We start from the raw sequence: 24,514 nt of genomic DNA, 5'->3' as shown, positions 1-24,514 counted from the left end.
TTATGTTTTTTTGTTTTTTTTCCGGCTGAACTGAGGACACATCTCATTAATCGAGATTCCTCTCTTTATGAGATTGTAAGATGGTTCAGCCCTTGTTTGACAAGAAGTTGACAACCGATCCAGTTTTGCTCCTCATCTTTGCGCGTGTCTTTAGAGCGCTCAAACACCTGATGTAGTGCCGGTCGTCAGCTTGCAGTCTGAAGGGCTCTGCTGTATCTAGACAACGCTAACACGCACAGCGTCTCTGCTCCCCTGGGTCTGGACGCCAGCGTTCTGTTCAGGGTGGACCCAGCCCTGACCAACATGGTGCCTTTGTGTTTCATCACGGCCGTTTGTTGTGTTGGGTTATAATTGGCGTGTTTGTATTGGCGAGGTGTGATCCAACGTTCACACACGCACACACACACACACACACACCTGTCTTTTAAATGTCCTCCTCTCCTTTCATTCATGTTCCTCACACACTGTGTAGGAACCATGCAGCACTATAAACGTCCTGCATGGCTGCACATCTGATATAAACCCACTGTTTGATCTCTCACAGTCTCTCTCTGTTACGCACTCACACACACATGGTTGTATGTCTCTCTCTCACTCTTTCTCTCCTCTCGCCCTCCATGTCCTTCCAGCATTGTTTTGAAGCCTGCATATGAATTAATGAGAAAAAAGGAGGCAGGAGAAACAGTGTACACACACACACACACACACACACACACACACACACACACAGACACACACACACACACACCTCTGGGAGCTTATGTCAAAATAAACCGTCGGTAGTGGTTTAAAGGCAGAAGTTGAGCGGACGGTGAGGCTGTGTTCTCTCCCCCCCCCACGGAGCCCCCCATGGAGCACCGCTCCCGTTGACGGACAGGCATAGCTGGAGAAAATATAATTACAAAAGCATGACGTCACCATTGGGTTATTCAATCAAAGCCCCCCTGTGGTGACATCTGTGTAGTTGAATTTGATTACACTTTGGTTTATTTTTCACAGTTGTGAAACCCCCGGATTTTGTTACAGCCCACGCCGGAATAAAGTAGCAATTTAATCCAGTGCGTAAGAATGAAACATTTAACACATTAAAAGGACCAACGAAAAGGACCAAAGAAAATAAATCTCTTTACGGGCACAGCCATTTTTGTTGTCGAGTCGTACAGTCAGCCTCACTGAACTCGGTATAACTTTAGAATCCTGAGTGGGACCGACCAAAAGCGGTCGTTCCTCCGTGATATGCTGCAAGAAAGCTGGGAGATTTACACCTTACGATTCGTAGGGGCGGGCGTACCATACAAATGGATCGAAGCATCAGCCCCCCCCCGCCAGCTAGCTTTCTAGCCCCCCCAGCTAGAAAGCGAACATCAACGTGTTTTGACCTCCTTTTGTTTTCTCCAGTCTTATTCAAAGAACATGTACATTTACATTGAGGGCATTTATTAGATGCTTTTATCCAAAGCAACTTACAATTAGCACATTTGTCAGAAGAAAGAAACAACAATATATCGCTGTCAGTACAGTAGGGATGTTCATAGAACCGAGAGGTAAGCACTAACAACCGCTAGGTTAACCCATTCCCCTTATACAACAAAGATAGCTAGGATAAGACGCTACACAATGCTCAGTACTATTTTTAAGTGCAGGTACATGCTTGCTTGCACTTGTGTGTGTCATTAGAATAACAAGCAGAGCCAGTTCTAGGCGCTCCACAGAACGCAGACTAATCCTCATAATCACATAAACACACAGAGCCTGGAGAGAGGCTGCACCTCACAGACAGAGTCCATCTTCTCACCTGTGGGACGCCTCCGCCTGGCAAGTCTAAGCTAGCCTGAGTGGGGGGGGGGGGGGGGGGGAGGCTGAGTGTGAGACTGTCCTCAGACAGGAAACACATCATCGTGAGACTGTCCTCAGACAGGAAACACGTCATCACGAGACTGTCCTGAGACAGGAAGCACATCAATAACTTCACCTGCTCTGGGGAGAAGGCGTGTCTCTACTGTCACGGCCCGGCTCTTGGCCATAACAAATAGGGAGACACGCCGAGGTTTAAATGCAAAAGTAATCATAATTTATTGATAAACAAAAGGTAACCAGAAATAATGGTTTAACAAAAGTCAACTGATGTCTGGAGAGGGAGAGGGCCATGGGCAGACTGGTGAGCCTTATATATGATACCCGCTGATTGAGTTGATTGTGCAGCTCCACCCACCAGGAACCACTTGAGAGGAGAGAAAGACGGGGAGGAGCAGAGGATCTTGCCCCAAGACAGTCAGAGGGCTGTCACACTACGAAGAGGATGTTTATACCTGTGGGACAATGTGTGTGTCTGTGTGTGTACGTGCATGCGTGCGTGCGTGCGTGCATGTGTGCATGTGTGCGTGCGTGTAGTTACTTTTCTGAATAGTAACAATATAAACCTCTCTACTGTCTCTCCTGGTGGTCAAGGAGTACTACAACAACATGTTGACAGACTGACAGACCTACAGTCTTAACATGTGTACATACATACAGTCATTCATAAAAGATATACAAGATAACAACTGGGTTATCATCACAACTATATAACTATTTATTGTGGTTTAGTGAATTAGGAGTAGAAGGTGTTAGGAGTTAGGAATTAGGAAGGAGTTAGGAAGGAATAAGGAGTTAAGAATTAGGAAGGAGTTAGGAGTTAAGAAATAGGAAGGAGTTAGGAGTTAGAGGTAGGACTCGGAGTGAAGAATTAGGAAGGCGTTAGGAGTTAGGAAGGAGTTAGGAGCAAAGAATTAGGAGTTAAGAGTTATGGATGCAGCCTGTTTTGCGTGGGGATGAGTTAATGGTCTTGTTGCTGAGAATGGACTCATTTACCCAGGCTGTAAAACCTTCAGTCAGAGATCAATACCGGACCAGGCACTTTAATTAGATATCGAGGAGTTTTTTGTGTGAGTGTGTGTGTTTGTGTGTGTGTGTGTATATGTGCGCGTGTGTGGGTCTATATATATTTGTGTGTCTGCGCGTGCGTGTCATCCTCGTGTGAGGAAAGTGCACACAAATTGCATGCACCCAAGCATGCTTAAAACTGTTGTTGGAATGCACACGACACGGCGACAAGTAGCACCTTTCTGTGCTTCCTCTTCCACTTAGCCGAGCGTAAACATTGAACCTGCAGCGTCACTATAAATATTTTAATTGCCTATTAGAGCCTTCATCGAACGGCTGACGGATGGACGGGAGACTTGGGTTCCTCATCACAGACCCGCCGCCGCCGCCTCGTGGCCTCAGTCCTGCTAATGTGTGTGTGTGTGTGTGTGTGTGTGTGTCTGTGTGTGTCTGTTTTCCGGAATGCTCTGGGGATATGAGTGCTCCTCATCTGGCGATGCAGGGCGTGGGCCCTGATGGCATAAAGACACACCTGTTATGCCATCATGCGGACACCCCCCCCCCCCCCACCCCCTGCGGTAATACTATTTATTTATTTATTCATTTTCTCTCTCTTTTCTCTCTCTTTTCTCTCTCTCTCTCTCTCTCTCTCTCTCTCTCTCTCTCTCTCTCACCATCACACCATCATCTACAGCCCGAGTAATGAAATACCAGCGGAGAGAGACGGACACTTTGTTCCTCACAGCCTAAAGGGCAGTGTCTCATGCTCCCTAAAAAGGTTAAATGACAATCATATAAACTGTTCTTAGCTCCTCCAAGAACAATTAGAAGTTATATCATCTTCAGCAGCTTTGGTATCAGAAAAGGTTTACAACCCCTGCTCTAAGAAGACAGGATAAACAGCCTGCAGCATCACACACATATTACTACTAACATACACACATATTACTACAAACATACACACAGATAAGGAATGTAGCATTCTCTCAAGGTGCGTTCACACCAAAGAGAAGGCGCGATCCATACTAAGTCAATCCAAAGACGTGTTTAGAGGCAAGGTTTACATACACCTGGTCTGACGACTGAGGGTGTTTAATATCCCATGCAGTGATCTTATAGATGTGAGCTACTCTGTCAGGCCTACAGAAGACCTCAGATCCAGTGTGTGTGGTAGCATCACTCTGAACCTGTTGGATCAACATCAAACACCTTGCGGTCCAGGACTGCTCCCTGGAGATGATGCTGAGCTCATAGGTTCCGCTGTTGCTACGAAACCAGAACCTCTGGTCCTGAGGCTGAGAGCGCCAGAAACACACAACTCCAGGTGGGCTGGGTCGGACCACACAGGGAGGGGTAAAGCAGGAGCTCTATGAGCTCATGAGGAAGAACCGTCCTGTCTGGAGGTCTGACAGACACACAGAGGATAGAGAGAGGGAGAGATGAAACGTGAGTGAGGGGGGCCATTAATAGCTGGTATCCTGAAGACTCTTTGAAGTTAGCGTTAAGGTTTTCCCCAGCTTTACATTAGCAGCAAGAGAGGAAAGGAGAGAAGGGGGAGATGGGAGGCAGAGAGTTCACTCACAGGCCAGAATCCCTACAGAGACTTCCTCATTTGAATGACTCTAAGACACGTGTAAGCTGTGATATAATAATTAAAAAATGTCCCCTCTCTCTCTCCATCTGTCTCCCTCTATCATCTTTGGAACCAGCCATGGGGGAGAGAGATCTTTCTCTCTCACACACTCCTCTCCATGGCTGCTGTATGGGGCCTGTTTTTAGTTCACACACACACACACACACACACACACACACACACACACACACACACACACACACACACACACACACACACACACACACACACACACACACACACACACACACACAATGAATCTGAATCTTTGTGATTTTCTATCAGGTCTCCTTTCAACCTAAATTATTTTACATATTATATTACACAGTCCCCTATCTTCCCTTCCCTCCCCTCTTTCTCCCCCCTCTCCCCCCTCTCCCCCAGTAATGGCCGCTCTGTTTTAACGAGCAGCCTCCTCTACGGTGTCTAGCGACAATGACAACGTTGGTTCATTGTGTTAATTTGTTGTTTTATAGTCCTGCAGGAAGCCCTAAATCACTGTCTGCTGTCCCCCTGAGAGACAGACGGGGAGAGGGGGAGGGAGGGAGGCAGAGGGAGAGAGGGAGGGAGGAGGGAAGGGGAGGTAGGGGAAGAGGAGAGGAGGGAGGAAGGGAGGGATGGAGAGGATTTAGGAGTAGATGAAAAATGGAAAAAGGGGTAGATAGGAGTAGATGGAGGAGTAGAGAGAGGAGTAGATGAAAGGTGGATGAAGAAGGCAGGGCCAGGAGTCGGGCCGATGAGGGGCTTGGATGATGAAAGAGGAAGACGAGGAGGTAGTGAGGAGGACCAATCAGGGAGCCTGATGGAGGATACAGGGCCATCTGGGGGCCGCCAGGCAACGCTCATGCATCACGTCCACGGATGAGAGGATGGGGAATGAAATGATGAATGTGTGTCTATTCATGCATTTATTTGTGTCTGCGTGGGCGTGCGCGTGTGTGGGTGATTTTGTTTGCGTGCGCGTGTGTGCGTGCGTGTGCGTGCATGCGCGTGTGCGCTATTATGCGCGCGTGCGTGATCGCATTATCCTATAGTGTGAAACTTCTGCTCAATTCTGAGAATAAAAATAATATGTTATGATCTTACAAATCCCCAAATATAGCCGCCATTTCCTCCATCGAGTCTCTTTCTGCTCAGGACTGCTCAGCAGCGTCATGCCTCAAATATTATAGAAGAGTTGACCTCAGGAATACCGAGGCAGCCTTTGATTGCCTGTGAGAGAACGATTGGCTGAGAAAACGATGAGGTCACAGATATGGATGTTGCTTGATGAAAGATCACCCTCATTTTCCCCCAAAACTATTTTTGGGTGGAATTACATTTCTCTCCTTAAAATGAACATTTTATTAATTCAAATGTCTCTAACTCCTCTGCGTCTCCCTGCCTGTGAACAGTTGGCCTCCGCATTCAACGGTACTTTAGAAATAAATATTAACTGTCTGAACCTGCTGTTTCTGCTAGTTATTACCCTAACACAAATTATATTTTCACAGACACAGACAGACAGACAGACAGACAGACAGACACCCACCAACACTTCCAGAGGAGTTTCCCTTCTCTGTAACCGCATGAGGCACCAGCAGCGGGGTCCATGGGCCAAGTCTACCACACAGCTCCCCAGGAGTGAGCGGCCTGTCCTGGCTTTGAGCTCTGCAGGCGAGAGCGAGAGACAGCGAGAGTGAGAGCGAGAGAGCACATCTGTAGGAGCCGGGTGGAAGTTCCATCAAAGACAGAATACAGAAGTGGAAGAATAGAAAAAGAATGGACTTTTATTTTGCTGTTTGGTTTCCCCTTTCAAGTGGAGTTGGCGAGTTGGAGAGTTGTGGAGTTGTGAAGTTGTGGCGTGGTGGAGAAGCAGAGGTGAGCTGGTGAGCTGGTCTCCCCGGAGAATGTCTGGAAACACTACAAGGAAGAGCTGGAACCAGCAGCAACACAACAAGGATGGCGGACGGGTGGTAGGGTGAGGAAGGGGTACGTCTAGGCTGTAGATTACCTTCAATCATCTATTAAACTATTATCAATATTCTTATCTATTAACGTCCTGCCCAGGATCTCAACGTAGAGCAGTCGTTTATAACCTGATGTCAACGGCCAACACAAGGACAAACTAACTGCTGCAGAACATAAATACCTGATTCCTTTCAGAATTAATTTGCAGAATTAAATTAATTAACTGTCTACTTTGTATAATAATGACTTTAACCCATCGTTAAATACCTATAAATGCACATTTGATGCACACACACACACACACACACACACACACACACACACCCGCCGACGCACAGTGAGCAGGTCAGAGTCAGCAGGTGGTGAAATATATGACAGCTGCAGTATGAGATAAATGTCGTGCAGTGATATAATAATAACTCTCTCTTTCTCATATTGACTCTGGTATCTTATCAGTTTTCCAGCCCTGTTTTAATTTCCTGTCTGCTGTCAGACGTTGTGCAGACGGAGAACCAGGAGAGAACCGGGAGAGACGAGAGGCCAGGAGAGAGGAGAGAGAGAGAACCGGGAGAGAGAGAGAGAGAGAGAGAGCGAGAGGAGAGAGACGAGAGGCCAGGGAGGAGAGATGGAGCTGTCACATGACCGGCGGGCTGGGATCTCGTCTCACAGACACACACACGGGCATTCACATGCACGCACACACACACGGGCACACTGACACACTGACACACACACACACACACAGGCACACACACACACACACACACACACACACACACACACACACACACACACACACACACACACACACACTGGTATAAAAGTGTTTGTTTGTATCAACAATGGAAAAGTGTGACCCATTCCCAGTCCTGGCTCCCAGTCCAGCAGCACCAGTGTGCAGACCGGAGTGGTGTGATGGGAGTGTGTTGTATTGTGTGTGATGTCAAACGTCCCTGAGTCCAGTTTGCACCCATGGGGTGTGAGGAGAATGGCTGACTGTCGCCATGGTCACAGCATGGAGCAACGCACTCCCTTAGTGGGAGATAATAACAAACACACAACAATAACCTGAGATTAAAACACACACACACACACACTGAAGAGTATACCACGTTTTCTGCACCGAGCTGGACCACAGCAGAGGAGGAGAAGGAGGAGGCAACACGACGTGAGCAGCAGTATCTCGTCTCATGACCGAGACAAGGATGAAGAGGAGGAGGAGACAGGAGAGACACACAGAGTTCTACCGAACCACACTCTGTTAAGAGACCTGGCTCTTATCTTTGTTGGGGGTTGTTGTGTTCGCTGGGTGATCAACGGTAATGCCTCCTCCTCCACCACACACACACACACACACACACACACACACACACACACACACACACACACACACACACACACACACACACACACACACACACACCCACCCACCCACCCACCCCAGAGCAGCTGCATTCCAGCATGATTAACCACTAATTGTATTTGCTCAGCCTCAACTAGCTTCAGCTACTGATGGGCCGCACACGTGTGGAGGTTAGGGCGCGTGTGTGTGTGGGGGGCGTCATGTGTGTTTCATTCAAACTAACGTTGAATTCACCATGGCAACCCGATCGCCGTCCCACCCCCTCCTCCCCCTTCCTTCCAGAATTAGAAAAAAATAAATAATAGTAATAATAAATAACCGGGTATTGAGCGCCTCAGAACCGCAGGCGTTCCTGAGTCTGAAGAGACCAACTCTGCTGTATCTCACCGTGAAGGACCGGGCTGAGGCTTACCCAAGGGCATTACGGCAGGCGGGCCGCTGAGAGGGGGGGGCAGCAGGGGTAAGTGACAGAGGGGTTGGAAAAGTAAATAAGGGCCCCAGCCTCTCTGGCCATCATTTTGTGTATTATGGTGTATTATGGTTTATTATGTGTATTTTGGTGTATTTATATGTATTTAGGTGTGTTTTGTATATGTTTTGGTGAGTTTTTGGTGTTTTTTGGTGTGTTTGAGATGTGTTTTAGATGTGTTTTGGTGTATTTTGGTATTTTTAGGTGTGTTTTGGTATGTTTTAGGTGTGTTTTGGTATGTTTTAGGTGTGTTTTGGTGTGTTTTGGTGTGGTTTGGTGTGTTCTGGTACGTTTTAGGTGTGTTTTGGTGTGTTTTAGTACGTTTTAGGTGTGTTTTGGTACGTTTTAGGTGTGGTTTGGTGTGGTTTGGTGTGGTTTGGTATGTTTTAAGTGTTATTTAGCTGTGTTGGTGTGAGGCAACTGGGAGGCTGATGAGTTGAAACCAGAGCAACACTAAGAGACACTGGGGTTGCAACACTTCCCCTGCTCTGTGCTCTGTGTTACGTCTTTATTATTATTTCATTACTGATGTGAATAAAATATAAGCTTTAGTGTTCATGTATCCATTTCGCCTGGGAGTGAGTTTGTTTTTAATGCGTCTCTAAACTATCCAACTGAACAAATCTCCCCCTCCCCCCCCTCCTCCCTCAAGGCCTCCCGACAAAACAAGACCAGCTGGAGCTCGTCAACCAGGAGCTCCAGCTCCTCAGAGCTCCTCCTCCTCAGAGCTCCACTTCCTCCTCCTCAGAGCTCCACTTCCTCCTCACCTCTCCCCGTCCTCCTCCTCTCTCCCCGTCCTCCTCTCTCCCGTCCTCCTCTCTCCCCGTCCTCCTCTCTCCCGTCCTCCTCCTCTCTCCCGTCCTCCTCCTCTCTCCCGTCCTCCTTCTCTCTCCCCGTCCTCCTCTCTACCCATCCTCCTCTCTACCCGTCCTCCTCCTCTCTCCCCGTCCTCCTCTCTACCCATCCTCCTCTCTACCCGTTCTCCTCTCTACCCAGCCTCCTCTCTCCCGTCCTCCTCCTCTCTCCCGTCCTCCTCCTCTCTCCCGTCCTCCTCTCTACCCATCCTCCTCTCTCCCCGTCCTCCTCCTCTCTCCCCGTCCTCTCTCCCCGTCCTCCTCCTCTCTACCCGTCCTCCTCTCTACCCATCCTCCTCTCTACCCATCCTCCTCTCTCCCCGTCCTCCTCTCTACCCATCCTCCTCCTCTCTACCCGTCCTCCACTCTCCCCGTCCTCCTCTCTACCCATCCTCCTCTCTCCCCTCCTCCTCTCTCCCCGTCCTCCTCCACTCTCCCCATCCTCCACTCTCCCCGTCCTCCTCTCTCCGCGTCCTGGACACGAGGAAGCCCAGCACCAGTAGAGCAGGCTGGGAATAGATGTGTCAGATTCTCAGCGCTGAAGGGCTCACCGCGTCACGTGTTTCAGGGCCTTACAGCTGGAGCCGTCTGCTTAACTGGGCCAGTGGAGCGGACATCACTGGTCCGGCACCGCAGAATAACACACACACACACACACACACACACACACACACACACACACACACACACACACACACACACACACACACACACACACACACACACACACACACACACACACACACACACACACACACACGTACGTGCTGGAGCACACAACACGTGGCCCTAGATTCCAGTCTGACAGGAGATCTCTGTCCCCAATGGCTTCATTGCAATTCCAATCTCTGCCCTTCCTCCTCTGCCTCTCTCTCTCTCTCCTCTTGTATCGTTCCAGTCCTCGCCAGCTCCTCATATACATCGCTCTGTAGCTCCCTGTTCTTCTCTCCCTTCGTCTGAAATGTTTACCTCTGGTTTACCTCTTTACGTTTGAAATGTTTACCTCTGGTCCATTTTTGATCCACATTATAATGTTTAAATGTTAATTTTTTTTTTAACATTTAAACATTTACATTTAGGGGCATTTAGCAGACGCTTTTACCAAAGACAGAGAAGGTCATGTTAAATGGTAAATGGACTGCATTAATACAGCGCTTTTCTAACCAGTGGCCACTCAAAGTGCTTTTCAACGTTACAACATTCACCCATTCATGCACACATTCACACACACACCGACGGCGGTGTCAAACATGCAAGGTGACAGCCAGCTCGTCGGGAGCAGTTCAGGTTGAGGCGTCTTCCTCGGGGACACCACGACACTCAGCTAGGAGGAGGCGGGGATCGAACTAGCAACCTTCCGGTTACCAGCCAACCCGCTCTACCTCCTGAGCCAACTCTTCCTCCCGTTGGAGCCTCTTGTTCCAGGCGGAGAGGAGAGGAGGGGAGAGGATGTGAGGAGGAGAGGAAAGGAGAGGAGGAGGGGAGAGGAGACGAGGGGAGGGGAGAGGAGAAGAGGAGAGGAAAGGAGGCGACGAGAGGAGGCGAGACGAGACGAGGGGAGAGGAGAGGCGAGGAGGAGAAGGAGAGGAGAGAGGAGATGAGAGGAGGGGAGAGGAGGTGAGACGAGAGGAGGGGAGAGGAGGAGACCAGAGGAGACGAGGGGAGGGGAGAGAAGAGGAGGAGAGAGGAGAGGAGAGGATAGGAGAAGTGAGGAGGAGAGGAGGGGCGATAGGAGAGGAGAGGAGAGGAGAGGTGAGGAGGAGGGCGTCTGGGAGGCAGGACAGCGATACGTCCCGCCGGACCCAGCAGAATGTCACAAGTGCTTTCATCAGGGGGCCGGTCACCGGCCGGTGTGTGCCGACCCGGACAGACCGGAACTCGCACTTGCACACAGATGGGCACCTTGGCAGGACCCGGCAGCCCTTCAATCACCATGACAACAGTATCTTCCTCCTCATGACAGATTGTCTCGGACTAGATGTTTTCGCCCCCTCAGGCTGGCTCCAGAGGCCTCATTAAGACATTGTTAGGCCCTTCATGTATCATTATCATCCTCTTTCACCCTGCATCCAGCTCATGTATGTCTCTATCTCTATATCTCATATACGTATATCTCCCTCATATAACTCATATATGCATATCTCTATCTCTACATCCCATATCTCACATATGAATATCTCTATATCTCATATATGTTATCTCTATCTCTATATCTCATGGCTCTGGTCTGAGAATATGAGGTCTAAAACATGAGCAGAACTCATGCTCGTTCACGGGTCAAGCAGGATTGGTCAGTGCCGACGGTCACATGGGCGGTCAAAGGACCAATAGGAGAGCAGGAAAGCCGTTCCGCATCAGGGCGGCCGTGGCACCACTGAGACCAGTAACAGAACCCTCCAGAACAGTCTGGAATCTTCACGTTGGAACCCAACCATCTGGGAGGGGGCGTTGCTATGCCAACAGAACCACCAAGACAAAAAGGTTTCCAGCAATGCCAGTGAAAACTCCCATCAAAACAACCAAACCCTGAATGGGTTTGTGCTGGGCTGTGGGGGGGGGGGGTCGTAAACGGCAGTGTCTGACTCTAGAGAGCAGAGACATCGTAGAGAGAGAGAGGAACGACGTGGTTACATCCAGTAGTCGGAGGACCAGGGGGGGATGTTTTTTCCGACGGGCCCCCCTGGCCCCCCAGGGCAGGGCCTGGCCAGGGGGCCACATCAGCGGACGTGTCTCCACTCCAACAGCGCTGTCTCCTCCATCGGTGATCCCTCAACATACTCTCCTCCCTCCCCAGAGACGCGGTGGACTTAGCCATCCCTTGTTGCTTAGCAACTGCTATCAGTGTTTTTTTCTATTTTTTTTTGGGACAGTGCAGTCTTATCAAGCTCGCACAAGAAGTTTTGGTTGCTGCATGTGTAACAGCGGCCAAGGAAAATCGATAAAGGATTTGCATCTTTTGGTTTGCTTGCCTGACCTCACGGTTTCAGCGAGTTGAAAGCCGCCCGGCAAGGGACGATCGGAGATCTACCTGCTCATCCGAATCCCTACAGGGAGTCTCAGGGCGTTTCAAAGGAGGGACGAACAACACAAACACACTCACACTCCCCGCAGACGCAAGCAATTTATTTTCCAACGAATCCGATCTACATATTAAATCTCAACCTGCTCTCTGAGTCTGACAAACAACTCGATGGAAGACTCGCTCTCTACAGGAGACTCACAAAGACAGACACACAGATATATAAAATATATATCATGTATATTTTATAAAATATTAGATCAAAATTATATAAAATCTAAAATAAAAAATATTGAAAATATATATGATACATATTTTATATGATATATATTCTATATCATTACCAACCGAAAACCTGTAGAACTTTAGACTTAATAAAGGCAAGAATGTGCTCAACCAAAATGACACCAACTAAATGGAAAACATTTGAAGGGAAATAAAATCAAATGACAGCTTCCGCTGAACTCACACGAGTTATATTCAATACCGCAGATATATGGACAATTATTCAGTCACTTATTGATATTAGTACACAATCCAACTGCCAGGCCTCTGTTCCGAGCTCTGTGCTGTAGGACGACACTCGCTACACCAGGAGAAGGAGACCTTTAGGAGGTATGTGAGGACACCACATCACTAGAAAGGCAGAACAAGAGAAGATCCAGAATCCTGTGAAGGTTTGGTGTCGTAAGAAAAGTAAGCAACGCATGAAGTCTCCGAGCTCTGAGAGACGAGGACTCTGAAGGGAGAGAGCACGAGGGAGGTGAGACATCTGAGGACCAGGCACACACAGATCTGTCTCAGCTCTTCATCTTCTGGAAGCTCTCTGAAGGAGCCTCTATCTCCTATCCTCTCCTATCCTCCTGCAACATCTGGAAAGTAAACATTCATCCACAGATGACTTCTTCTTCAGTTTATATATTTTATTATATAAACATGATATATTTCTTTATACAAAATACAGCAATGAATGCTAAACACATATGACGGAAACCATGACAGAGAGAGAGTGAGAGAGCTAGAGAAACTGAGAGAGCGAGATTAGATCCTGATTGTCGCCTTGTTTAGTTTTATTCTACTTCATGGATCAGTTCCTGTCATTATGACTTATGACTCTTATTGATTAACCTGAACCTGTCATCGAAAACCTCCACCCAGCCATGCGTGTGTCCCTGTGTTTCTTGGAGGGTTTACTCTTTGGGAGAAAAGTGGCTTTCAATTCCAACTCTTGCTTTCAATTTTAACTTTTTTATTGGATCATTTTTATGCTTTATGATAGAATAAGATAGACTGGAAGGTATGGGAGATAGTTCAAGGAGTCTTTATTATCCCCGAGGGGCAATTCTTTGTGCAACAGCAGGTAAAAACCACAATGGACACATATACAAACACGAAACGAACAAAAAAAATAGAGGGGAGGACATGCAGCAAAGGACCAAGGGCAGGATTCAAACCTGGGTCGCTGCGAACAGGACTAAGCTTTGATGGTACGCGCTCTACCCGGTGAGCAACCGGGGCGCCGCTAGATTTAAACTCTTGCTGAAACAGGAGGAGCTCTAGCACAGCTAGACCAGCTGTTCTGGGACGGAAACGGAACTTGGAGGTGATGGAGATTAAGTAAATGATTAAACCATTGGTTAAGTAATTCACTGGGTATTTAATTACTCCCCAAAGGGGAGGTTCAGTTCAGTCAATGGAGAGAGAGAGAGAGAGAGAGAGAGAGAGAGAGAGAGAGAGAGAGAGAATGAAAGAAAGAAAGAAAGAAAGAAAGAAAGAAAGAAAGAAAGAAAGAGAGAGAGAGAGAGAGAGAGAGAGGCAAAAGAGTGACAGACACTGGAAAGCAGAAGCTGGGACCTCCTATCCAGGAGCAAGGACCAGGAGGTTCAGCCAACATGGAGGAGAAGAGGTGAAGGAGGTGGAGGGCAGGAGAGGAGGTGAAGTTGGAGGAGGGCAGGAGGAGGTAGGAGAGGAGGAGGGCAGGAGGAGGTAGGAGAGCAGGAGGAGGTAGGAGAGGAGGAGGAGGTAGGAGAGGAGGAGGGAAGGAGGATATAGGAGAGGAGGTGAAGGAGGAGGTAGGAGAGGAGGAGAGCAGGAGGAGGTAGGAGAGGAGGTGAAGGAGGAGGAGGTAGGAGAGGAGGTGAATGAGGAGGTAGGAGAGGAGGAGAGCAGGAGGAGGTAGGAGAGGAGGAGAGCAGGAGGAGGTAGGAGAGGAGGAGGGCAGGAGGAAATAGGAGAGGAGGTGAAGGAGGAGGTAGGAGAGGAGGAGGAGAGCAGGAGGAGGTAGGAGAGGAGGTGAAGGAGGAGGAGGTAGGAGAGGAGGTGAATGAGGAGGTAGGAGAGGAGGAGAGCAGGAGGAGGTAGGAGAGGAGGAGGTAGGAGAGGAGGAGAGCAGGAGGCAGGAGGGGTACAGAGGGGTACAGAGGCCCTCTGACAACAGGTCCGGGCATTGCTGACTTAATTAGTTGTGATGACACTCTGTATCGTACTGAAGGCTATTAATAAACAGTCAGGGGCCACACACACACACACACACACACACACACACACACACACCTACACACACACACACACACACACACACACACACACACACACACACACAGTGTATAGTGGCTGCACTTATGAGTGTGTGTGGTGGGGTGACAGTGTGTGTGTGGGGTGACAGTGTGTGTGTGTGTGTGTGTGTGTGTGTGTGGTGGGGTGACAGTGTGTATGTGTGTGGTGGGGGGACAGTGTGTGTGTGGGTATGTGTGTGTGTGTGACTTGGTGACTGTGTGTCTGTGTTGTCGGGCTACAGTGTGTGTGTGACTGGGTGACCCTGGGTAACTAGTGAGTGTGAATTCCATTTCTTTCAAATCTACAGCAACAACAAAGTGAAGAGGATGAACCACGTCTTCCTCTCTGGTCGCGGCCCGGAGAGGAAGAACAAACGTCCACCTAAACAGGGTTGTGATCGTGAAAACAGAACCACGTCCATCTGATGATGGACAGATCGCAGCTGGACGTGTATACACACACGTCCAACTTTGGTTAATTTAATTTATTGACCACATCAACAGGAGGGACTCGATCATACGATCACACCACCTCAGCCTGTGGACTCAGGAGGTGTTGTGTTCTGACCCTCCTCTGTAGCGCTCCATATAACCTATAGAGCAGCTAACCAGTCCTCCACTCTGTCCACTCTTTAAAGGTGAACATATTATACCACCAGGTGTGAGTGTGATTAGCCGTTACGAGCCGTTTTGAAATTCTGCCTCTTCTGACATCACAAGTGGGCGTGTCCACCTACATGTGTGCTGGATAGATGCGCAACGTTTGCTACAGTCCACCGGGTAGGCTGGTAGACTGATCTATCCAGCACACCTCTAGGTGAACACGCCCACTTGTGATGTCAGAAGAGGCCAATTTTCAAAACGGCTTGTAACTAACTAACTAATCACACATCACACCTGTTGGTATAATATGTCACCTTTAAACAGGACGCACTTCAACTCCACTACTCTACGTCCATCCCCCTTTGGATCTCGACACACCAGGAACTCTCTTTAATTACCCGATCGTTTTGGTATAGTTTACCAAACTATAGTCAGAGAGGGTTCAATTGGTTAATGGAACCTCCCAGCTCCTCTGGTATGTAGGCGGCAATTATCTGATGAGGTGAAATGATTAGGCAGCGAGCAAACCAACATGAAGTTACACGATAATGAAATAATGTAGCTTCCATGCTTAGAACATCTCTTGGATGTAATTACCTGAGATAACGAGAGGCCTCCCAGATATTGGCTCTTAAGCTTATGAATATGATTCAAAGATTACTATTTTTAATGAAGAGCTGCATACTGTATGCGTGGTAAATTAACAGATCCTTGTTTTAATGTTTTGGGAACTTGAAGACTGAGAGCCACACTTCCACACTTCCAAACCCATGCTATGGGAGATGATCTTTGGATCCTATCTCTGATCTAAAGATGAGAACCTTTACTACACACACACACACTCACACATAAAGGGACCCACTGCATGTACACACTCGCACACACACACACACACACACACACACACACACACACACACACACACACATACACACACATATACACACACTGCATGTACACACACAAATGGAGACACAGACAATAACACTCTGTACATAAGTGTGTGCAAACACTGTACACACTTACGGATACAGACACACATGCACGCACACACTTTGTTTTCTTTTGATATTTACTCACACACACACACACACACTCCTGAGGTCTGTCTCTGAGTCACAGCACAGCTGGCTAACAGCTAATTACGGATCGACCCATGTGATGTCGCCGGGGGGGGGGGGGGGGGGGGGGGGGGGAACGACACCACAGAATGGAACGTTCCATTTGTTCCCACTACCCCACTACCCCACACACACACACACACACACACACACACGCAGTCCTCGGTGGTTCCACTCTGAGCTATTCGCTGACTGCTCTTCATTAACCACGCTTTACAACCAGATATAAAACATAATTCGCTCCCCGGTGACCGGAGAGAGAGACGGCTCCGTCTCTAGACAGAGTCCGACCACAGAGTGACATCACCACACACACATCACCGTGTGTTTACACACCCTCCGTGCAGCCAACACACACGCTGCCTTCTGCTGCTGCTGATACACACAATGTGTATGTGTGTGTGTACGCACACAGTGCGTGTGTGTGAACGCAGTGTGTGTGTGTGTGTGTGTGTTGTAATGCATAAGATTAAGTTGCTTTGTTTATGTTTGTTTTGGTTCATGCAGGGTTTGCGATAATTTGGTTTGCTGGTAATGAGGTATTTAATTGGTGTGTGTGTGTGTGTGCATGTGTGTGTGCGTGTTCATCCCTGTAGTATGTTTGTATTCTAACAAGGTGCTCATAATTGTCAAAGGGTGTTAATGTTCAGCCCTGCTACCCCACACCACCTTTAACGTACACCACCTTGAGCGTACATTAATGGTGCAGATGTTTGGTTTGGCTTACTCCCGGCCCTCCACCAGCTCCCAGACCCCCAGAACGGACATGGTCTCTGTTTCTGCCCCCCCCCCCCCCCCCCCCCCGCCCCACCCCCGCAGACACTCTGCACGGAGCACGAAGAGGAAGAGGAAGAGGAAAGCGATGGATACTATTGGCTGAACATGGTTGATATTCACGTCACGTTGCGTCGCAACAGACCTTTCAGTACAGCCCTCCGTCTCGCTCGCCCCGTCCAACCACCCTTTGATGTATGGATTAGACGGGGCGAGCACTGAGTGTGTGTGCATTTGTCTCTGTGTGTGCACGTGTGCGTCCCCGTGTGTGTGTGCGCGCATGTGAGTGATAACCAGACAGGGTTAATGACCCAGTGTTCCTGTGCCTGAGGCTCTCGCCCAAAAGTCTGCTCCTCCATATATTGTGTCAACTAAGCAGTCTGGAGGTGCAAGCTGCCCCACGCCGTTCCTCACAGCCGGGCTGAGGGAGAGAGGGAGGGAGGGAGGGAGGCCACAGAGTGATGGGCGACCGCCACGGTGCAGTGTGGAAGCCCTGGGCCTTATTCTGCTGCAGCAGCCATCTTGGTTCCAAACGCTGGCAGGCTGATGGAACTGAACGGAATTCCGCATTCCGTTCTGTCAGCCTGCTAGCGTTGGGTGGAGCCAAGGTGGAGCCAAGATGGAGCCAAATTGGAGCCAAGATGGCGGCTGGCTAGATAAGGCCTGGGCAGAGGATGGTGATGCAATCGTTATTTAATGGAAATTCTACGTTGCAAAAATATCAGCATTTGTGTGTTGACCCAAGTTTTCCGGCAGTGTCTACTGTCTCCTTCTAGATGGCCTGCTATACGGCTCTGTTGACACCAGAGAAACATCCAGACTCTACAGACGCTATTCTACCCTCCATGACGTCTAGATTCAGAGTTCTGTAATGTCACAGAAAATCACATCTGACTGTGACAGAATCACTTCCCTGTCTGAACCGCAAAAGTTGAGACACGTAAAAGTTTAACGTTTTTGCCACCCTGTTATTTTCTGTTATTCTCCATTTCCTCTATTCATCTCATCGACTCTGACACACATAGCTGAACTCTGAAGGGGCTAAATTAATAACGTCAGCCTTGCATTATACACAGAAAGACCCAACAGGGGAGCTTTTATTTTGAAGCTCGCTAGCTGGAGAGAGAGGAAAAGGTGATGAAGACTGGGTTGGTCTCAGACTAGACCCAACGTACGTAGCAAACAAACGCTGCAGAGCTAGAGAGACCACTCTGGAAACCCAGTCTGACCAGCCAGACCACTGAGCTTCACCAGTTAACACCTTCCCTGAATCTGTCTTCCTACGCTTTTACTGCACTACTTTCCTTTTGACCTTTCTACAGTTCACTCCTCCAGAGAGCATCGGTTCAGGCTGAACACTGTGGGGCGGAGAAAACTCTGAATAACAAATCCCAAACAACGCAGACGTGCGTTGTTTGGGATTTGTTATTCAGAGTTTTCTCTGTTGGAGAAAGTGTGCTTCCGTATTCCTTCATGTCACTTTAAAGCCAATCCAATCTGCACTCGTAGCTTCGCCAAAGACGCAGCGCAATTAACAACAACAAACAAACAAACAAACAAACAAACAAAAGGGGGACATGAACCAGCAGACGGAGCAATGATATTTATCAGGAACGATATTACAGAGCGACGGTTCTGGAGAGTAATCCCTCATGTTGACAGCGCCGGGAAGGAGAAGGGAGAGTGACTGCAGGCAAACTAGTAAACAGAGACCATTGAGATACAATAAGCGTCGTCTCTTCCTCCAATCGTCTGCTCTCACTTCTCTCGTGTTTTCATCGCTCTGGGTTTATTTACCACAACACGAAGCTCAGGCCAACCCAGAACCCACCGCCACCGCCGTCCCCCGGCCTGGTGTCACCAAGACCATATCCTGCCAGACCAAAAAGAGTGTGAGTGAGTGTGTGTGTGTGTGTGTGCCTGTGTGTGTGTGTGTGCCTGCCTATGTGTTTGTGCATGCGTGTGTGTGTGTGTGTCTGCTTATGTGTTTGTGCCCGCCTGCGTGTGCCTGTGTGTGTGTGTGTGTGTGCGTGTGTGCGTGTGTCTGCCTGCGTGTGCCTGCCTGCCTGCATGTGCCTGCGTGTGTGTGTGTGTGTGTGTGTGTGTGTGTGTGTGTGTGTGTGCCTGTATTCCTCTATTCATCTCATCATGGGGGACTCTGAAGGGAATAAATTAAAGGGGCACACACGAAGGGGCACACACGCCTGTGTGTGCCTGCGTGTGTGTGTGTTTGTGCATGCGTGCGTGCGTGTGTGTGTGCCTGCCTGCCTGCGTGTTAAAGGTTTCTCTGGGTGACAGCCACATGCTGAACCAGTAGTTCTCCATTTTAGAAAGAAAGGAGAAACAGCAAGTTCTCCGTCACCAACGTCGCCTCCACCGGTCGGCAGTTTTGGGAGGGGCCACTAGTGTACCTCTAGTGGTGGATGGATGGGTGATAGATTCACTCACTCACTCACTAACTCACAACATGAATGAATCCTATTGGACGAACCCCAGAGAAACAGCCTGTTAGCGAATCTTCAAACTGGAAGCCTTGTGTGAAATAAACATTTCTCCCACAACTAAACACTTCAAACTCACCCACATGTTCATCTAAATACTCTGTCAAACACTCAAATTCCTGTCTAAATGCGCTAAATACTACTTCAAACATGCTCATATTCCTTTCTAAATACACCAAATACCACTTCAAAGAAACGTATATTTCTTTCCAAATAAGTTATATGTGTATTATTTACTTTAATGGATAAGAGGTTCCGGTGAAAGTAGATTGGTTCTCTGTAGCGGTCCAGCGGTCCAGTGTTACAGAGAATGCCCACGTACTAAACACCATCGTACTAAACACCACAAACGATCGCAAACAATGGAGAGAGAGAGAGAGAGAGAGAGAGAGAGAGAGAGAGAGAGAGAGAGAGAGAGAGAGAGAGAGAGAGAGAATGAGCCCGTGTTGTGGGTTATCCGGCTCCAGCACTGGTACTGTGCTGGCTACACTCTCTCTACATGGTGCATCTCTCCAAGGAAAGGTGTCTTTGTGAAACAGTGGGTGTGTGAATGTGTTGGATGTGCGTTGGCTAACAGTGTAGGACGATAGTGAGGGAACGTGACGTTTGTTCTGTGACGGACCAGACTGACCAGACCCTGGTTCCACTCAGCAACTACTGTGGCTGCTGAGTGGAACCCCCAGGAACACAGAGCACTCACAAAGAGTACCAACGTTAGTCCAACAAACGCCCCTTTGACCACCAGGAATACCTTAAGGAGATCATAAACAGTAGATTGTGTGTGCATGGGTGAACACATCAATATGAGGCCACGTGTTATCTGGGCGAGACGTGTGACTGATCCGATATCTGAGGATGGACACGCTTTTCACGCACCACCTACAGTGCTCTGTGATTCTAGATCTCACTACAACATCCTTCATCTGTCCTATAGGCAATGCCTGTGATATGAGAAGATCAATCGATTACTGCATTGACTGGAGGTAACCGTCGCTCTTTTCCGACGCTCTCACCATCAATATGTGTTATCATTTTTAGATTTGCTTTGCTTATTTCTGCTCAGTACTCACTGGTCAATCAATCCATTGATAATCCATCTGATGCTCTGCTCTGACCAGAGTCGTCCCAGCCGCTCCCACTCCCACCATCACGTGACCACACTCATACACACCATCCCCCCCCCCCCCGCCCCCCCCAGTACCGGCGTCACTCCCAGCACGCACCCAGCCGTCATCACCCCCCGCGGTGAGACGTGTGTCATCGACTCTGCCCTGCCGCCCGGAGCGCTGACAATGACGTTACGTAACGGTCGGAGGAGGCAGGACGAGCAGAACGGGAGAACGTGAACACACTTATTTACCTCAAAGAGAGACAAACACGGCAGTACCCTCCACAAACGTCTGGAGTGTCGCTTTCTAACAGCGTGGGACAACAGAGCGGCTTTACAAATATATACTATATATTAAGGGTTAAGGGTTGGAGAGAGTGATTTCAGAATATTACAATTGCATGAATTATCTGCTCTTGTTTACTTTCAGACTTCAGGTAATGATGGTTTACTTGAAATCTCTAAATGATGACGCTTCATAGAGCAGAGAAACCTCAGCATGAGTGTCGTCATTTACGAACCAGAAGGCAGAACCACAGCGAGCCAAACTTCAGGAAGGAGGCTGAGAGCATCTTGTAGGAGCTTTGTCAATGCTCGTTATTTACTCCTCGCTAAAATATGCTGACTAAAGTTCATGTGACGCCTGAGCCGTTCTGAAGACCCGACGGTCCTGCTGGGGGCATCAGGACGGGTGACACACCTGCTGTGTCCAACAGCTCTGAAACCGAGGCGTTGAACAACAAGACGAGTGAAACATGGAAGAGATGCTGAAGGTTAGACTCAAACGACCGGATACTGACCAATGAGCTGATTCCTGCCAGTGAGGCAGAATTCAGCCCGATTGCCTGACTGGTTTTCAAGGTTAAACGTCTCAACACAGGAGCTCAGTCATCAAGAGGTCTCTCGTGGCTCAGACTAATGTCCAACCCAGCTGGGGTTGTCCCCCCTCCCCCCCCGTTCCATCCTCTGTGGTTTCCACGGCGACCGTCTCCACCATCAGCCTCTCAATGAGTAGATGATGGGAATCCCACGTGCGCCCGCCCGTGCGATGACATCATCGTGGAAACGTGTCTGGGGGGCCTGCATGACATTAACGTGTAACTCAGCGACACACACACACACACACACACACACACTGAGAAAGTCATGCAGCCTGAAACACACGTGGCTCTACACACACAGACACACCAACACATGATGCACACACACACACACACACACACACACACACACACACACACACACACACCCAAACACACACTGAGAAAGTCATGCAGCCTGAAACACACGTGGCTCTACACACACACACACACCAACACATGATGCACACACACACACACACACACACACACACACACACACACACACACACACACACACACACACACACACACACACACACACACACACACACACACACACACACACACACCTGTTCCCCCTGCAGCGTCTCTCTCACTCCCTCTCAGACGACCAGGCGTCCAGAGGAGAACCCCCCCCCCTTAATCCTAATCCAGATGCACAACGAGAGAGAGAGAGAGAGAGAGAGGGAGAGAGAGAGAGAGAGAGAGAGAGAGAGATAATGAGTAACAGTCATCTTGTCATCTCATCAGTTCAAAATTACAGACAAAATCCTGGGAATGCGAGCGTTATTAGCCATGACCGCATCACAGCCCAGAATCAAAGAACCTCAACTAATTAATTGGATACGTGAAGGATTTTGTCTCACAGAAATGTTTCTGATATTAACGCAAATTTGAAGATACGATTTTTCATTCATTCCCATTGATCTTTTTTGTATTTTATTTGCTTTCAACACATTTCCCAGTTCCCCCCGGTATGTACAATTTATAGAATGTACTAATTTGATTTTCAATCTCATTCTCTTCATCTTTTGGGGTGTTCACCCCCCCGTCCCCCCTTCATCAACTCAAATCAAATATCAAAGATGTCTTTTTTTCTACTTCCTCCTCCTCCTCCTCCTCCCCCTCCTCCTCCTCCTCCTCCTCCTCCGACTACACTCCAAAAATCCGTTGGCATATGAAAATCAAATAATTTTTCTTTTATGTACACTTCGTTCTCCATATATTATTTCTACCTATCAGCCGAAAGTCAATTATGAACATCATTAAATTCCCTACAGGAAGTGAATTATGATCTTAATGAATCCCTGTGGATGAGATGTGTGTGTGAGTGTGTGTGTGAGTGTGTGTTACTGACATTCAAGACTAAATCATTACCAAGATAAGTGTGCATGGAGACGGAAGAAGACCATCTACTCGCTCTGAGCAAAATTACACAGAGTAGCTCCTCGTAAAATTTGGAAAAACACACTCATGATCAATGGGGCAGATTCTGGAGTGGAAGGGTGTGTGTGTGTGTGTGTGTGTGTGTGTGCGCGTGCGTGCGTGTGTGCGTGTGTGCGCGCGTGCCTGTGTCTGTGTATGTGTGTCTGTATGTGTGCGTTTGTTAAACAAACAAACCAGTACAGACCAGTGTCTCCACTGCCTTTGCCACCGGCTCATCTGTTCCCTCGCTCATGAAATCCTTCAGGGTGGAAAATCACTGCTGAGCCGAGTGGTAAAACCAGTCACATGTGATTACCTCTCCTCTATCTCTCCGGCTCCATCGTTCTGTGTGTCGCCGCAGACCCAGAGAGGCTTCAGGAAGACGTCCACCCTTCCAACCGTTTGGCACGTTCCCTGAAGCTAATCTGTGGGGTTGTTTTCAATTCTAAAAAACAAAAAAGTTAAACGCACTGCAAAAGAACAAATCAGATGTATGTATTCATTCAATGTAAATCTAGATCTCAGCGGTAGTCGTCACAGGATACGGTAACCGTATGAATATGATTGCCAAGGTTTGAAGAACATCAGTGAAAGCGGTTGATGGTCACAAACACCTTCTCTAGAGTGGGACTTCATTGGGCAGTGTTGCCGTCAATGAGACACTTCTGAGTCCTTGTTCAGGTAGCGGCCATTTGGGTGAGAAGGGGTCAACCTTCTAGAAACTTTGGGGAAACCATGACAATGCAATGGAAATGCATTCCCAATGCTTGCTGGTCGAGGAAACTGGAATGCAGTGAACAGATATAGATATTAAGCAATGGTATGATTTATGATTTAGTCTCTCTCTCCTCTCTCTCTCTCCCTCTCAAAAGTGAAATCAGGACAATTAGAAAGTAATTTGTCCAAGTCGCTGAGTCATCATGAAGAGCTAATTCCTTATTAACACATCTCGTTAGGAGCGTTAGCAGGTGGCTCTGAATGCCACTCACGCACACACTTCCTCGATCTAAATGTCATTCTGCTCCTTAATTAAAAACCAAACAAGCTTTAAGTTTGGTCTGGTGAATACATAAAGCAGAGAGGGGGAAAGTTGTTTCAAACAAGTTAGGAATACGATCACGACATTTTAATCAGAATGACATATTTTTTACAGCAAATGATGCATAGCTCAGTTAAAGGTAAAAATGAATCATTTCCCCACAATTTCATTACAGAAGGAAGTAGCAAATGGGGAACTATGAAATCAAAGAACACACAAATCCCACTGTCGGACAGATTCCCAGCGTCCCTCCCTAGAAACACCTAGCGACCGCAGCACAGCAGGGAATACAGCAGGTCAGACCGGAATGAAACCTCTCAGGATGGAATTCCTCACGGAGCGTTGGACACACACACACACACACACACACACACA

This window comes from Micromesistius poutassou, assembly GCF_964030765.1.
Source record: "Micromesistius poutassou genome assembly, chromosome: 22".
In the NCBI taxonomy this organism is placed as follows: Eukaryota; Metazoa; Chordata; class Actinopteri; order Gadiformes; family Gadidae; genus Micromesistius; species Micromesistius poutassou.
This window is presented reverse-complemented; position numbering follows the sequence as displayed.